Genomic DNA, 12,525 nt, shown 5'->3' with positions numbered 1-12,525 from the left:
AATCATGGTGAAAAATCATATGCAGAAAATTCACCAGATTTTTCTGACCAGTTCAACCAATGTGAACTATTGGGGAAATACATTGACATCTCATTCCCACTGGCACACAAAGTCTCTTGTTAGGTAACTCTGACGAAGACAAGGAACAAAAGAAAAAAGTGAGGAATGGTATCAATTGCAAGAAAAAAATGGAGTAGGATCCAAGCAAATTTCTTCTTTGGGATGCCGAAATTAATCGCCTTACTATGGTGTGGAGACTACTTTCCAAATAGGCCACCCAATTGAATACTTGTGATGAGGATGAGTATAACCCTCTTCATCAGGAAGCCTAGAGTGGTCACTTAGACATTGTCCATGAGTTGGTAGCTCAAGGCAGATATTCATGCAGTAGCTCTGAATGGCTGGACAACCCTGCACAGTGCTTACATGTGGAATAAAACCAGAGTGGCTTTTTTCTTACTTCATCATGATGCAGATACCAATCCCCAAACTAAAGGCCTCTTGACCCCCTTGCTTATTACTGCTAGGAATAGAAATAGCAAAGATACCATGTATGTACTTCTGTTGAACCACTATATCAAACCAGGTCTGAAGAACAACTTGGAAGAAACTGCATTTGATATTGCCAAAAGGATAAGTATGTATCACTACCTCTTTGAAGTTGTGGAAGGCTGTACAAATTGTTCTCCTAAGTCGTAATGGTTTGAATAAGTTTCTTAAATTTCAAAAATGCCAGTCCATCCTTTGTGTCCTTACAAATTTTTTTTCACAATACAAAGCAACAGCAATATCTTACTTTAAAAATTCATGGATTCCATGGTATTTTCCAAGTGAATTGCCTGACTTTGTTGTCAAAATGTATTCGTTGTTTGTATACATCTATAATGATTTCAGCAGAGTTTGTGATTTTTTTTAAATCAGAAATAATTTTAACTTATCTGTTGAAATGAATAGTATAGACACTAAAGATGTTCCTGGTGCTTTTTTGAAAAAAGTATATCTATGTTTGTATAATGTCCATAATCTATTTCATTCGCTCCTAGATATAATAATTTGAATTCTACATTGTTATATAATGTATAGGTTCATTAATAAATGTGTCCTATCAGATTGCATTCCACATAGAAGAAGTTTAAGATTCCTTTTTTTCCTGGGCCTAATATTACTTTATTTCTTTTGGATAAAATGACATTTTTATCTAATTTCAAGTTTTGTAAAGGTTATGCAATGTAAAGGCTTTTTGAAGGTGAAGATTTAATACAATGATGTAAAACTAACCTTTAGTTCTATGAATTACATGTATTGTTACACCTGTATTTTTGTAATCACCTTTTTAATAACTGTTTTTCATTTCTTGCATCAGAAGAATGAAAAATAAGGAATACTTCACAAATTTTCCTATCATCCTTGTGCAAGTGCCATGTTAATCTCTGTATTGTTGTAATTTGTGTAGACCTGCTGCTGAAGCATGTAGAATCTTCTAAATTCAAGTACTTAATGATGCAACCTTTATACAGGTATATATTCATGGATGCCTATTTGTAACAAGGTACCCTTATTGTTCCTAAAAATGCTATTGATCTTATTTCTCTAAAATTCTGTATATAGTGGAAAAAAAACTGATATCGTTTGGTCGATTGTTCACATTTACAATTTTTTTGTCAATGACTATTTTTCGTTTTCATGTTAAATTTGATCATACTTTGTAGCGGTTACAGCTAATTCCAAAAGTGATGGCTTTTCAAGGACTTATTTATCAACTGAGTTAGCTTTGTGGAGCTAATGGATTCATAGTAAGCCTTGCTTAAGAGGTACTTCTAAATTTCTGCAGCTTAAAATTTCTCAAATGAAGTCTTGCTGGGACAAATGTCTGCCTGAACCTTTACCCTTCTTCCATGTAGGAACAGACCAACCACAATATCTTACCCTGACAGCATAGATTGTCTTACTGAAACAAAACTAATCTTAGTTACAAGGGATCATAGAGAGATGAACCGTTTAGACCGAATTGTTCAGAATGGAAGGTATTTTATCAAAATATAATTGTTTATTATACTTATCATTTGAAAAGTAGCTAAAGCCAAGAAGGTGAAAAAATTGTTCATATGCATGATTACCTACTGTCCTGGCCTGTCTATCATCCAACTAGGCAGGAACTTACACTACTGACTTTCTATCACCAAATATTTCCATAACTCCTGGAGCGGTCCATATGTTTCTCCTAGATATTAGGCCTTAAATTGGTAATGCTTTAATCACAGTGTTTCCTCTTGGCTCTAGGCTGTAAATCTACAAATGGTAAAGCTTTAAGTCTAACTCTACCAAAAGCTAAGTTAGAGATAATGGAATAATACTTTAAAACAGAGTTGCCTTTGATTCCCTAACCACAACACAACAATGCAAAACAATTTTTATATTATATATACTTATATACTTTATATTTATATGTGCTGATTTTAAATTTCACACAGTGAATCTTACTAGAATTGATAATTTGACAAATATTTTGACATTTATTCCCATAAATGGATTGGAATATAAATAATTAGGTTTAGAATATATATTAGAATATAAAAAGTATCAATGCAATGTCTTTGCTATAAACTTGTGATACCATCTAAGTGTTCGTAGTCTTCTGAATTCACATGGTAAAATAACAGTATTTTTTTCTGCTAATCTATAAGGGATTTTACTCTGATGCTCTGTTTATTGTTTTAACTCGCTGGTCCCAAAGTGTTTTAATCCATATTTCTGAAGCATTCTTACTGATTATACACAAATTTTGCTGATATGATGTCTAAAAGCTATTATTCTTCTGGAGGACCCATGGTCCTAGGACACCAGGTCCCAGTTATTTGCACCATCAGGTAACAAGCGCAAGACTTCTCACATAGGCCCATGCAACATGCCAGCGGAAATTATTGAAGACTCATCTCGATTACTCATTTCCTATAACATTACAGTGCCCCAATTCCTTTCAAGAATAAGCAGTAATCAATTGTGAAATGCTAAGCAACTTTCAATGAAAGATGAGATCACAAAAACTGAGAGAAAGTACTGTAATTCAAACTTTCAATTTACAGATGACCAGCCCATCTGAGTGAACAAAATCACACATGAACAGGATTATTTTTAATACCCCTCTCCTAATGATTAATGAAAGATTTCATTGCAGCCAAAAAATAGTTTCTGGAATGATAGATCCATAATTGGACTACCAAGTCTAGGAAAACTTGATTTAGAGGTCAAATATAATTTAGAAAATCATTAACTAAGAAGGTCTTTAGTGCTTCAAAACTCTGGTATTCAGTAAAACTAGGTTCTGTTGTATAAAAATGTTGCCATTCTCAAACCAATGATAACCTACATTTAATCTCCTGAAAGTATATTCATTTTCAAATAAACTATTTAAAATCACATTTGCCAAAATAACAGTTGACAAGTAGATGATAGTGACATTACAAGATTTTCAAGTGTAGGGAGCAAGTTACAATAGAGTTGATTTATTTACCCAGCACTAATACCAAACAAGTTCAACCATTCATTAAGTGTAGAAATAGTACCCCCCACGATTTGTGTTGTTCAGTAGGTGCCTTCCAGAAATGTGTTATATAGATCAGCCTCCCATATTTCAAACTCAAATATTAGCTAATAAAGTAAATTTCATAACATAAGAAGGTACATTTTAAAAAGTCACTAATAGTTGCTCTATCATGTGTTGTTTTCTGTTTTCCCTATCTGTCTAACATAGTAAGAAATATGACCTTAAGTCTTGAATATGGGTCCTGATGAGAGATCTGACAAACATAAAATCTGTCTTCTATATCTATCATATTCCTCTAAGTAGTAAATTTTAGTTTTCTTCTTTTTCCAAAACTTATAGGTAGTAGAAAAAATTATCCTACGTAAAATAAAATAATCACACACCATTGTACAAAGCCATTTATAAAAACTGGTAGTTGGGAATAAATTCTAAGCCATTTTTAAACTGTCTTGTTGACTAAAGATTAATTTTCCAAATGAACAAGAATAAAATCATGTCTAAGTGCTTCACATCTCCAGTCTTTCAAATTGTTATTACAGATGAATGAATTATGGAAATATAAGCTGACATCAGTTCAAGTATACGTGGGATTGAAACAAAGGAGGAGGCTACAATGCTTGATAAGAAATGTACTCATTATCTTGCACATGTAATTGTAACCCCTCTGTACAGTATTTTCACAATAAAAAAATTAAAAAAAGAAACTCATGGAATGTATATAAACTTTTCAAAGTATTAACAGACAATTTAACAGAATGACTATCAGGAAATTGAAAACAGAGAGGAACAATAGTAAAGAAATAGAATGAATGAAAAATGGAACAAGGGGCAAGTACAGCTAGAATACTCAATGTACATATGTAACAAAGGAATTGGAAAATCTGAACTAAATCTTGGAGAAAGGGTTGGTTGAGACTGATAGAAGGAGTGACTCTGATGCAGGAGCATTAGACAATTAGATGGACATATTTAATTGTAACACACTTGCACAACCTTTTGAAATTCAGTTAAAAAACACAACAAACAAAAATCTCAACCAAACATCAATCTCTAGAGAGTATGAATATGACCTCTCAAAATTTTAAGCAGCTAATGAAGGGCAGTCTCTGGAAAAGCAAACAAAGCTGTTCAAAGAGGACAGTTTGGGGTAGGGGAAACTTTTAACAGATTTAAAAAGATTGTCTAAGGTTATAAATCACCTATATCTACTGCAAATATTTTCTTCTGTGAGTGCTCTTTATCTTAACTGGGTACTCCAGTCTTGAGGCACAGTTGATAGCTTGTGAAGACAGAATGGAAGAAATAAAATCAAGAACCTATTACTCCACTGGAGAGAAAACATTCCTCTATGATTTCTCTCAATCTCTTCACTCCTCCATTTTCATACTTTTAATAACATCAAGTTATTTGAATTATATCTTTCCTTCTTTGTTCTCGCAAAGGAATTGTTCAAAATAATTCATTAAATATTATTTGCCATTATTTTCTATCATGCTGTTTACTTGTCCAAGCGAGTCCATTAAACTTCCCCTTTTCATTTGGTTGCCACGGAAACTCAACAACAATGTTAATGAGTACAAACGCTAATGCAAAACTTTGTCTCCAAAAAACCAGTCCAAGAACCTATAATCACAAATATTTAGCTATAATTTTTTTTCTTTTTTCTTTTACCTTGAAATCTTCTTGTGTCTAAAGTGCCCACAAAAAAAAGTACTCCACCACTTTTTGGTTCAATCACTTCTAACCTCAAAGATATATTTTGCTAACAAAATGCTTAGAGGAAACTTAAGAATACTCCACTTTTATCTTCTCTCTTAAGACTCTCCTTAGATACCATATCAGGACCAGTGAAGTTATTCTTTGCAAAATTATTTCAATAGATTTCTCTTGGTCTTGTATTTGCTCAACAAGATGTATGGAGAACAATAGAGTTAAATGACCGATTCCTTGGATGACATTGTCTGTTACAAAGGACAATACTTCTATGTCCTTCTTATATGTCCTATTCTTAGCTCTTGCCTGATTTCCAATTAATCACAGCTTCTTGGCTTCAAGTCTAGTGAAACGGAAGGACTATAAGGCGTCCACCAATGCTACATCTTCATGGTTTCTCTTTGAAAACTCCTTTACTTGGAGGTAGAATTTATTTTCATGTCTTCATTCAATTTGTTCTGCATTATACTGAGCCAAATAGGCTCTGTAAAATCACTTTAGGTAGCAAAAACATTAAGACAATCTATAACAAAAAGTTTTGGCCCCCTCCACTGCTGAAACCAATATGCTTAGCTAGGGTTTCTAATAACGTGTTTTCTTACCTTTTCAGTTTGCTCAATTCTTTTCTGATCCCCAATCTTTTTGGCTTATGTAATAAGATAAGTCTTCACTATCTCATGTTAATAAGGATATTATATTTTTGAGCTAATTAGTAATGTGAAATCATTGGTTTGAAGTATCCAATCAGATATTTTTTCTGTGTTTCAATGCTTCTCGTGCAAAGGTATTGTGGAAAGTATTAAAACAGAAAAGTGTAAATTCAATATGTTCTTTCATTGTGAAGGGCACTTTCTCCCTAAATATTTTGACCCAAATTATTTTTAAGAGAATTACTGTTTAGTAATTAAAGGTCAATTCATAAATTTTGATGTCTTATTTTTTAAAAAAAAAACTTTGAATTTAAATTCCACTACAACCTTGTTTCACACAATAAGAGTATATTTCTTGGGTAAGGACAATTCTCATGGGAACCTACGTGATTTACAGCAAGGTTTGTGAGTTTGTTTGTTTACTGTGAAAATGAGCCATCTTACCCACATTGCTCCCTCTCAGCTAAGTCTCCATGAATTTCTTTGAATGAAAGCCTATTTTCCCAGGCAATTTTAAATTTTCTTAATAGGCTAAGTTAAAAAGTTAGAACAATTAAAATTTACCTGTCATAATTTTAAACTCTTTGAAATTCCTTTATCAGAATCGTGAATTTACCAATCCTAATTTCACCTTTACCATCAAAAACAGTTAACATGATTTTTTTTATGATATAGAATCCATGAAACTATTATTTTCCAGTGGCTTTGTTATGCATACATATGAACATATAAGCTGATGCTGAGCAAAATGAACTCCAAGATATGGAAAGAGATATTTATTTGCAGTTTTTGTTTTTATTGTACTATGTGGTTTCTATTTTCCTTGGGTTTTTCCCCTATGGTTTATCTCCGACTGTGTTTGATTTTGGTACCGTGTGTATTGTGCATACATTTACCTTAATTAGGGAAGGGAAGAGGAACAACAAAATGGTGAGACAAAGGACAAAGGGCAAACCAATGCAGTAGCAATATTCACAAGGCAATATGTTGTAAATGTACATTACAACTTGTGAGGGGTTTTGGGATGAAGGAAAACTGTGAGAAAAATGAGAAAGGGGATAACAAGTTTGAAAAGTTATGTATTCACTGCCTTACAATTGCTAACCCACTACACATCACTTTCACCTTAAAATTAAATTTAAAAAATCAGCTGCATGAAATAAAATTTCACTGTATTGCTATAGTAAATATTATTCTGTATGTAGTAACTTTAAAAAAAAGTCCTATTTGGTGTCTAATTTGAATTGATTACCCCTTCTTTTTCAGAGGGCGATCAACTTAAATGTTATTCAACTAAACTAGACAATTTTTCACAACATACTTGCCAATATTTTCAAAAAAGAAGAAATTAGTACATTCTCATACTAAAATCGAAAACTGTTTAATTCTATGGAAACCCATAACTTTTAAATTCCTATGACTAATAACTACTCACTTTCAAATTCTGAATATTACATACATGAGAGATTCAAAATAGTACCTGTTTGCATGTTATGTAATTCTGCAATGGATGCATTTTCCAATGGGGTGTTACAGAATGCGATGTGAACAGAAAAATAGCCACATTCTGGTATAGGATAAAACTATAAAGCATCCGTTATAATTAATTCTTCAAGAGTAAGCAATAGTTTATCAGATTAAGCTATTATTTCTATGACAATCAATCCCAAAATTTACGCCATAAAGTCATCCTAGAACAACAGTTTCCAACTCGTAGGGTGCACCTCAAAATTCCCTTAATTCACATCACTAATAACTTATCTCTATTGAGAAAAAATACTACACCTCTGCTATTGTGATGCTCTCCATGTTCTGGAAAGAACACCACAATAAACTGGGTTGCATCATTTTTCCTCCACTGGTATTCTTGCAAATATTATTTATATTTATAACTTTTTTAACTATCATAGATATTCAGGATGCTAAGATCGGAAGATTACAGTTCAAAGCACACCCTGGCAGGAAGGTTCCCTAGAATCTTATCTCCAATAAACTTCCCAGCAAAAGCCAGACACAAGTGGTACTGAGCTTGAAGTGGTAGGGCATAAGCCTTGAGCTTAACAGGCTCAGAGACGGTGTCCAGGTCCAGAGTTCAAGCCCTATGACAAAGCAATAAAACAAAAACAAAAATAAAAACAAACCCTAAACATAGCATTTTTCTCATTGTATACAGAGGCACATAATTAAGGAAATGGCTTCCTGTGTTACATACAGGTAGAAGAAAGAAGATGTCACACAATTATTCTCTTCATACCATGTTATATTAAAGCCTCAAAAATTGCTTTTTCTAAATTTATAAATTAATATAATCAATTTGTTGGCATCTCGGTCTACATTATTCACATTATCATTTTATACATGAAGTGTTGGTGTTATCTATTAACTAAGTTCTAATTATAGCTCTCTTGAAACAATATGCTAGGCAAATAGAATGCAAGAAACATTTATAAATTTGTCAATTAAACCCTCTACTTAAAGAGAATTTTGTAGTATCCTGTAGAATATGAAATTACAAACAAAACCAAAATATTTATTTGAAATCTAAACTCTAATTTAGCAAGATCTATAAAGACCTACATTAGTTGAACTTTGCTATTCCTCCATGCTTAAGCTTTTGTAATCCTTCATCCTTTCATTGGAATCTAACTGAATGATGATTACTTACTATTTCAAATTTTGGATGGGAATCATGAACCATTTTGCATCTAGGAAAGTTCTGTAATGAAGAGAGCATGTAAAACAAAACTGAGGATTATATACCAGTTGCATTTCAATAGAAAAATTGGCTTCTCAAAACATAATGAAGAAATTAACCCAAACTCCCAACTGTGTATTCCTTTCTTGTTTGGTGTGTTTTATTAAGACAACATTATACTACCTGGTCCAGGGAAGGTATCAGTAGTAATTCCAGTCTCTAATTCCCTGTCATTCTGAATGCTATTGCCCCACCATACTTTCTTGGTTTATTTATTTATTTATTTGTTTGTTTGTTTATTTATTCATTTTTGGGTCCATTAATGGGGCTGGACTCTGGGCCTGGGTGCTGTCTCTCAGCTTTTCAGCTCAAGGCTAGCGCTCTACCACTTGAGCCACAGAGCCACTTCCAGCTTTTTTCTTTTTTGCTTATGTGGTGCTGAAGAATCGAACCCAGGGCTTCATGCAAGGCAAGCACTCTACCACTGAGCCACTTTCCCAGCCCCTTCTTGGTTTATTTAATCTAGATACAGACTAGCAATTCTGAACTTCTCCAGTGATATTATCCACTAGACTTCTCAGACTGTTCATGTACTATTTTCAAAGATCGTCTAACAATTGACACAGGGTATCAACATTTTCAAATGTAACTGCGGGGTCTCTGATTCATTCCTCCATGGATCCAATCCCTTTAATATTGATTACTTGACTCTTTTACTATCTCTGGTCCTACCTATGGAATATTCTCAACCTTTTTTAAGAAAGTTCACTTGAGGACTTTCTAACATTAAAAATTATCACTTGATTCTAGTCCTACTCAGGACGTATTTTCTATTGATTTCTAACTTTTCTACATATTCTGAGAGTTGCTTCATTTGTGTATATGTGTGTGCACATATAAGTGCCTCTGTGTGTATGTCTATGTTTATATGTATGTATGCAAAAGCCTCAAGCTCTGATTCATCATTCTTGCTCATGACTGTTATTCCATCACCTGAACCATTCTTCTAATCCAGGTTTTGGCTGGTTAATTATAGATAGTGTCTCAAAAACTGTTCTGCCATGGCTGTATGCAAACTGAACTTCCCAGGCTCCTTTACATTCTTAGGTTTCATTTATCCACTAGAATCAACTTTTAAACTACAAACATTTTTGTTAGTATAAAGTCTAAGCTGTAGCCCAGATTTTTAACTCACGAATTCATATAAAGATAGATGAACATGCACATTACATATGCTGAGTGCACACTGTTAGAAATGTGATCCTAAGCTGGGTGGTGGCGAGATCTGAGGATTGGGTTCAAAGCCAACCTGGAGACTCTTTTCTCCAATTTACTGCAAGAAAACTGGAAGCGGCACTGTGGCTCAAGTGGTAGAGCATTAGCATTGAGCGGAATAGCAGAGGGACAGTGCCCAGACCCAGAGTTCAAGTGCCAGGACCACCACCAAAAAAAAAAAAAAAATATATATATATATATATATATATATATATATATATATATATATATATATATATAAGTAAAGGAAAGAAAAAAATGTGATCTTATCCACCAGTTCATGGCTAGTATAATAACTGCTCTCTCAAGATGGAATTTTTTTTCCAATTAAGTCCATGCTCTTATATCTGACTTGCATTGGAAACAGAATTATTCTTCCATTCTACTTTCTACAAAGTTGTGTCATTAGCAAGCGTGATTTAGAAAGGGAGTGGCCTTATACTTCATGTTCCAGGTAGGAGTAATACTTTTTCTATAGCACTCTCATAAGTGTACATATTGCACTTGGCTTTATTGTTTCAACGTGGTCCTATTTGTAGAGTCTTCCTTATTGTATTGAACCCTTATACTTAAACACAGAATTTCTCTTTCTCTTATTATTGCTATAGTTAACATGAGTTAACATATTGATGTACACTTGGAAAATAATGCACAGCACATACACTCACAAAAAAAACGTTCTGAGAAACTTCTTACACTTTAAAATTCGCCTTAATTTACAGAGAATTTACAAAGTTTGAACTCAATATCCTCATGGATAAGGTGTTTGTAAGAAATATAAATTTCATATTTTCTCTTCACTAAGTTGTCTCTGAAACATGTGTTACCTCAGGTCCAAAGGTGTCCTTGTGCTATTTCGGTGAAGCCAGAAAACATTCTTTATACCTCAAGCAGCACCATAGATTGTTCCTGGAAATAATTGTTACTGGATGTGGAAACTGATCCCAGGAGAGGAATGGAACATAGCAGATTGACAAAGTTCAAGTTAACTTGGGCTTTCCTTTTTACTGTAAAAGAAGAGAATCTGAAGGCTTGAAGGAAACTCTGTCCCTGGCTTTTTCTAGTGTGCTTTTACTCATATATAATTTTTCTCTAAACTTCTAGTTGAGAGTATTACAAAAAGATATAATGTGCCATTAGATGGCCAGCATAGAACAAAAGGAAATAATGTTGTTTTAAATATGTTCTACTGCAGGGGCTGGGAAGGTGGCTCAGTGGTAGAGCACTTGCCTTGCATGCCTGAGGCCCTGGGTTCGATTCTTCAGCACCACATTAGCAAAAATAAGCCAGAAGTGGTGCTGTGGCTCAAGTTGTAGAGTGCTAGCCTTGAGTTGAAGAGCTGAGGTAAAGCGTCCAGGCCCAGAGTTCAGGCCCACGACTGGACCCCCCAAAAAAAATTTCTACTGAGAAGAAACAAAGACATGGATGTTTTAAAGTGTTTTATGGATGGATATTTCACCCCTGAGATGATTCTTTTTTTGCAGGAGTCAGTTATCAATTCCTTATTTTGGTCCTGAGTTCTCCAGAGCAATAGGATTCCAACAAAGCATCCAGTGCATATGATCAGCAAAAGGAGCCACTTCTCAGACCAGTATTCCTTTAAGGAGGGTCCCAAGGAAATATCAGATTTTGTTTGCTTTTTTGTTTAGCTTGTGTTGGTTCTGGGGCTTGAACCCAGAGACTGGACCCTATCCCTGAACAGTTTTCTTTCCTGCTCACCTACCCCCAAAGCTAGTACTCTACTGCTTGAACCAAAACTCCACTTCTGTTTTTTTTGCTGTGTAATTACAGATAAGAGGTTGACAGACTCTCCTGCCTGGTTTGGCTTTAACCTAAGATAGTAAGAAAGCCAAGTGACATCAACTGTATAGGCTTCTCTTTTCAAACCAGAAATATTACATGAAGTTTATTGTAAAGCTAATATTTGATAATTTTTTCTTTCTTTTTTATTGTGAGCATACCGTACAGAGGAGTTACAATTACATGGGAAAGATAACGAGTACATTTCTTATCAATCATTGTTTGCTCCTCTTTGTTTCCCCTTCCCATCCCTTCCCATATACCCCCCTTCTCCCCACCTGATCCTCCACCCAACCAAAGTTATAAAGTTCGTTTTTCGACATAACAACCTATACATCTCATTGTTGCAATGTTTCCACGGGTATCCCTACTTAAACGCTTTCTTTTTAGAGAATATGTCCAGCAAAGAATCCATAACATAACTCAGTAAAAGTAGGTGCACTGAATCATTTTCGAATTTTGTTTTTTTGCTTGGGATGATTATTGATCTTTTCGTTCCTTTTGAGGAAACTTAAAGTCATATTTCAACTTTTTTGTTGGTTGTGGGGCTTGAACTCTGATCCTGGGTGCTTAACTACAGCACCACCTCCGGGTTTCTGGTGGTTAATTGAAGGTTAGGGTCTCATGGACTTTCCTGACCAGTCTGGCTTTGAACCACAATCCTCTGGTCTCAAACTCCTGAGTAGCTAGTATTACAGGTGTAATCCACCAGCACCTGGCTCATATTTGCATTTATGTGCACTGAATGACACTGTGTAGACAAAGAATGGAAATTTTAACCAAATGATGACATTGCAGCATTTCAGAAAAATTGAAGTAGCAATAAATATGTCCTCCTTTTCCATTTT

At 34.2% G+C, this 12,525-nt stretch overlaps 1 pseudogene; it reads right to left on the bottom strand.

Annotated features, from left to right (window-relative positions):
• Nucleotides 1–1,370: 1,370 nt before the first annotated feature.
• LOC122095778 lies at nt 1,371–1,470 on the bottom strand (annotated as a pseudogene).
• Nucleotides 1,471–12,525: the final 11,055 nt, after the last annotated feature.

The sequence above is a fragment of the Dipodomys spectabilis genome, unplaced genomic scaffold, assembly GCF_019054845.1.
Source record: "Dipodomys spectabilis isolate Male_0828 unplaced genomic scaffold, ASM1905484v1 ptg000361l, whole genome shotgun sequence".
Classification (NCBI taxonomy): Eukaryota; Metazoa; Chordata; class Mammalia; order Rodentia; family Heteromyidae; genus Dipodomys; species Dipodomys spectabilis.
The sequence above is the reverse complement of the archived record's forward strand: the minus strand, read 5'-3'. Positions and strand labels throughout refer to the sequence as shown.